The sequence below is a fragment of the Halyomorpha halys genome, unplaced genomic scaffold (genome assembly GCF_000696795.3).
Source record: "Halyomorpha halys isolate HHAL.00 unplaced genomic scaffold, Hhal_1.1 Scaffold156.1, whole genome shotgun sequence".
Taxonomy (NCBI): Eukaryota; Metazoa; Arthropoda; class Insecta; order Hemiptera; family Pentatomidae; genus Halyomorpha; species Halyomorpha halys.
Genome location: NW_027104937.1, coordinates 724801 through 730846, shown reverse-complemented (window position 1 = coordinate 730846; position 6046 = coordinate 724801). Strand labels below are relative to the sequence as shown.

The following is a 6046-nucleotide window of genomic DNA, read 5'->3' as shown; positions in this document are numbered from 1 at the left end:
GCGGTATTTCTTGGAATGATGCAAAATTACATATCTTCCATTTACCCAACATTCCAGAGTATACTGTATATATACATACATATATATGTGTGTGTGTATATAATTGACTGTATAACTTAAAATATGAAGATGGTCAGGGTTGCAGTCAAAAAGGAACAAATAGTTTCTAACTATTTAATGTCTGACATTTTGCCCCACTTTGCAGTGTTTCATCAATGCTGTTCAAAGCGATATGTTTAAAGCCATATATATCTGTCACCCCAGTGAATATGTGGTTAAGTCGAATTTTGGTCAAAATGAGTTAAGTGGTCTAAGAGAATCACAGAGGCAACATCTTCATTGTGCGTAAGTGTCTAAGTCAGTCAACGTTTTAAAACAGAGTTATTGGTCAAGTCTGTTGTCAACGGTCGGTGAACAATTAGTAAACTCTATTATCTAATTAGTGATAATACATATCAAATTGGTGTAAAACAAGTAACAAGTTACCAACGTTTTGGTAGTATTGATGAAATTTCGATGATTTACCACAAACACCTGATTTTACATAAATGTTCAAACTTTAAAAGTTGTCCCCTGAAAAGTAAGGAATTTTGACTTAACCACATATTCACTGGGGTTACAGATATATTCTATTATTTTATTTTTTAAATACTTTTGTATAAGTTATTATTAAACCTTGTTATAAAAAAATTTTTACAATTTAATGCATATTTCAGATTTAAAAATAACTTAACTCCAAAATTTTTCGATCTTGATTTCTATTACTTTTTGAACTGAAACTTTTTTCTCTAAATACACTTTCATCTAAATATTTGTGCACACATGCACTTGGAATAGAACATCTGTTTACTAAATGAAGCATGTTTTCATCCTTACTATTAAAAATAATATCTTTCAACACGGGCTTAATATTTAAATAAAAAAAAGATCATCTTTATAAAGTTTTCATTACTTATGTAACTAACTTTTAAGTCATTTTTATTTTGCTACAAGTGATACTCAGCACCCTTACGATTATGATTAATTTTTTTTTTAATTGTCTTTAACTTTGGTATACCTTAAAATTTCTCACGTTTTTCCTTTAATGTAAAATCCCTTTCATAGTCTGAATTGTCGGTTACTTTTTTCCATTCGTTAAACCAGCTATAATTTTTCTTTTATATACCTTCTAATTCTGAGCTTAAGTGGTCATTTTCAAAATTTAAAAATTTGTATGATGTAATTTACATGAAATTGCAATGTAAAAAAGAACAATAAGTCCTTGTCTATTTTCAAATATAACATATTGTTTGACTCGATTTACTTTATGTTCGTAATCCTTTTTTTACTCCTAAAATTAAAAACTAATTTTAAAATAATCTTTTGCCAATGTTGTGGAACTTCAGCAGGCTTCAGGCTGTTGAATGATGGATTAGCTTTACTTTCTTTTTAAAGAATTAAAAAAATAATTAATTGAATTTTTTTGTTTAAAAACTTAATTTTCATGGAAACTTGTTTATAATAATCTATTAAATAGAAAATTGTTGCAGATGCAATAAAAATATGACACTAAGTAATGAAAATTACTATTCATTGTACATTTTTTGGCGTTTATTGTTTAAACCTGTCGGCTAAAATCTTACCAATTGTGTTTTGATAACTAGTGTTCATGATATAAGGATATGAAATTGATTGTATTTTTTTTTTTTTTTTCCAAAACTCACTTTCATGCTTTTTTTTATTATATTTTTCTATTTTTATTATAATTTTATCACATCTTAAGGTCTCTATGTTAAAATATATTATTATTATATTATATCCAATCATTATTTACCAAAAATGGGGTTCACCTTATGTTTGATGATTTTCAATGTAACTCATTATATTAAATAAATAACTTTTCATTAAATAGTTCTAATGTTTTTGCCATTACTGGGGTGCTAGTCGTATTAAAGTAATTCTAAACATAAAAAAGAAGAGGAAAGAAAGTAAGCCAGGCCTTTGTAAATATCTTTGGCTAGCTGGATGTTTAATTTATAACTATTTGAGTGTATGATGTAATTTTAACCAATTTGACAAAATTTAAAAAGAAAAAAAAATGATGAAATTCCTGATTTCAGATAAAGTATAAGGTCAAAACAGTATAAATAAAATTTTTTAAAAAGTGTAGGGGATGGTTTGTGCCGAACTATATTTTTCTTTTTATTATTATAGTAATTTGATGTTTATACTTATTCATAATAATAATAAAATTTACACATTCCAAAAATGAGTGTTGTAAATTCTTTTTTCCTCTTGTATAGAACCCATGCAGCATGCTATTGGTTTGAACTGTATTGTTTAATTTTAAGGTTCTATATTATGTATATACAGAGAAATTCAAAATATAACAGAAACAAAAATAAACAAATGGAACAAATTTTTTAAATAAAAGTATATTATTTTATAGGATTTTTATAAATAAATTGATTACAAATAATCGTGAAGATATAAACTAAATTATATAAAAATATATTGATGGCTTATTTCATACTGGTGCAAAGTACATTTCCACCAGTGTTACAAAAAATACAGTTAAACTTGCTCTTTCAGGAAAATCACAACTTTTCAATTAATTTACCTAAAAGGGAGAACCTTTAATTCTGTTGTTTGTTAAGTTAGTGGAAATGTTCTTAGCTCCTCCAGCCATGCATATATTAAAGGAAAGATAACATTATATGAAAAAAATAAATAAAAAGATAAATTATTATATTTATTCACCTATTAAATAATAGATGATGTATTTTTATGTACACAGGATGACATATTTGCTAATTTTATCTATATGGAGGTGAATAGTTGAAATTTGAATTTTTTATTTATTTTTATTGTTTTTCTTTTACTCCTAACATTTAAAAAAGTTTTGGAATGTTTGTTGAATTATATTAATTGAAATGGTTTATTTTGTAATAATAGGAATGGTAAAAAAAAAAAAAAATTTATTTTTATGTACAGATAGAAAGTAGAGAATCAAAGGAACTTGAGGGAAGTAAGAATTATTCATTATAAAGTTTTTTGGTGTTTGCTTTAACTTGATTTAAGGGAAAGAAAAAAACAACACAATATCGATCTTTTGTTTTATATTAATGTCTTGTTGCTAGAGTTTGATAAGATGCATGATCCATGGTTATTAGAGTCCTATTTGACTTTTTGTTATCACTTTGATTAAGTACTACTAGAGTTAATTTAATACCTATCCTACAAAGACGTCGGTTTCTTTAGTATATTAGTGGTTAATACGTTGGGGCATTGAATAAAGCTGAGTGGAGTGCCCTGTAATTCATAGAGACCTAAGGACACAACAGGTGTTAACTTCGGACGTGTGTAGGGCGACCGAGATGAGATAACCTGCGTGGCGTCCATGTTGAGTCGATGCCGCGCATGCGCAGAGTTCCCCTACCCCCACTCCTCCCGCCACGGCTCCCCCCCACCACTACACCTCGCCCTCACATCTGATGCCAACGTCTCAGCCAGTGCCTAGCTCGCCAGCGCTCTATATCTTGTTGTGGATACGTGACTCTCTTTAATATCGTTATCACCTCATTCTATCTATTATCATCTGTCAAATATCGATCGCACTAGTCCGTTTATCGATGAAAAAATAGTTGACAGACTCGAATAATTTTTTGAGGAGGTACATGTGTCTTTGATTATTTTTTTTATGTTCAAGTGGTTGGATTGTATTTGTGTGTGTGTTTAAAAATTCCTGTTTGTGTCGTTCATCCTGAGATAAAAACAAAAATTACATTATTAGGGCGTGGTTTATGTTTTGGTGTATTAACTGTGTTTGCATTGTCTTTTAAGTGCTTTTCTCTGTAATATAAACTAGTTATGACAACCGGTCTTCTACTGTCAGTGCTCCAACCACGTTGTATTTTCTGGTCGAAAAAGAATTTTTTCCAGTGTTGAAGAGTTCCAGAGGTAATTTAATGTGTATTTTAATAATTAACTTTGTATCATGGATTTTTTTTTATTTAAGAAACATGGTTGCGCTTGCTTTATATGCCGCTTTGTCACAATTCCATCTCGTGTCTTTATTGCTAGAAAGAGTTATTGTTATTCTTGATGTAAGTGTGTGATATCAGTAATAGTATCAATAAACGGCTTCCTGTCCAGGTGAGAGATTATAAACACGGAAAGTACGGGAACTGACGTTCGGTTGCTTTAGCTTTACTTCGTAAGAAGAATGAAAACAAATAAAATATTCTTTATTTATAATATATAATAATATAAAGGCTCGTGTATCAACTGCTTTGAGGGTTTTTATCCGCCGGTCAAACTGATAAGAGGTGAACAGACCGAACTTCAGTCTTGTCTCTCCGAATTCTTCTCACATCATTCATTAATATCCTTTTTTTTTTTTTTAATGTATGTTTGTTTAATAAACTATAATTTATTTAAATTATTATATTTTTTATATAAATGTTAATTGTATTAGTCTCATAGAGTAATATTTTTAAACATTATGTTTGTCATAAATGATTGTTAGTTATATCGTAATGTTTTGTTTTTAGTATCTTTTAATATTACACACCAAGTATTGAAACATTATTCTAACTATACTTATACTGAAATTCCCATTTCATTTTAATTAGCACAATAGAATCTGCATTCCAATAAATTTGTTATACGTTTTCTGAAATTTATTTTTCGTCATAAAACGAAATTTATGTGTCTTGTATGGGAAATGTGTCATGTGACATCCTAACTCTTCTGGAAAAAATGCAATATCTTGAAGTGGCTTTACAGAAGGGGGAGGTTGAGCATATGTTTTCTTATGAAGATTGAGTTATACCTAGCAGTAAAAGAAATAATATATTTTGCATGTGTATCCTCATTCACTCTCAATATTATAAGTACATATGTTGGATGAAGATGTATATATTTATAAACATTTTCATCCAAAATATATATTTATTTATATAAATATACATAGTTATGTATATATACTGTATATATATTAGTTGTATAGTTAAGCTTAGAGGAATAATTTATTAAAATTGATCATTCTTTTTGAGGTTCAATAAATTTTCAAAGCTTATTTGGGAATAGAATTATAATAAAGCTATTCAAGGAAATTGTTAAACATATTTTAATACGAATAAGCATTATGAATTATAACAAAAACAAAAATCATATTCATACCTTTAAATTTCGTTATCATTCAATTTTGATGCTGATAAGACACTGTTAAGATAAGACCTTATGAATCATCTTCAGTTTATTTCTAAGGCCCTTGTCTTCAGAAATACGTTCTAATAATTTTAATAAGTGTGAATTCTTCGATCAATGGACTTAAGTAAGACTAATTATACAAAAGAAGCTTTTGTAACTCATTTAATAAATTAATGAAAATTAAATATTTTGTTTATTTAATTTATTAGACTAATGTCAAAGTCATGGAAGCAAACTTACGATAGTTCTAAAGAGAAGGTTATTACGTTTGTAGAATTTAGTATATCATTAAATATTACTTGCTATTAAAATCTGTAATATATCAATTATTTATTGAATTTTATTTCGTTCATGAATTATTCACTCTCATTTTAGTAAAAACGAGGAGGAACTCGAAAAACCAATCTCGAGTGGCTGCTCAACTGTGTTGAGTTGCTAATACACATAATATAAAATATAAAAAAAAAATGGTACCATTTTATCATTATTTTCTGACGAGATGAAAATATATTCTCGTTGAATACTACTTTTTATTGAAATCTTTCCTCTGTACATATTGTATCTGTTAAATAAAAATTAATTAAGAAATAGGAAAAAAAATTGAATATTATTTTATGTATGAGTTATTCTCGTTTAGATAAGATTTAATATTATTGTCGAACGCGAAAATATTTTTAAAAAAATTAATGATATCGTTTTGTCATAATTTTCTGCTACGTTGAAAATTAAACGTGTTAGGAAACTAAGATTCCAATAATTATTTTAAATTTTATTATAATCTTTCATTATTTTCGACTTATCGTCACTTGATCTGTGATACTTTGTAAGTCCGAAGAATTCTTTATATTCCAAA

General features: G+C 27.5%; 1 long non-coding RNA gene across 1 annotated transcript in view; it reads left to right on the top strand.

Moving 5' to 3' along the window:
* The first annotated feature begins 3459 nt into the window (after positions 1–3459).
* LOC136795489 (uncharacterized) overlaps positions 3460–6046 on the top strand; it is a 483063-nt gene continuing 480476 nt past the window's right edge. Inside the window, exon 1 of the long non-coding RNA XR_010843119.1 lies at positions 3460–3939. This is a non-coding gene — a long non-coding RNA (uncharacterized lncRNA). The remainder of the gene's footprint in view (positions 3940–6046) is intronic.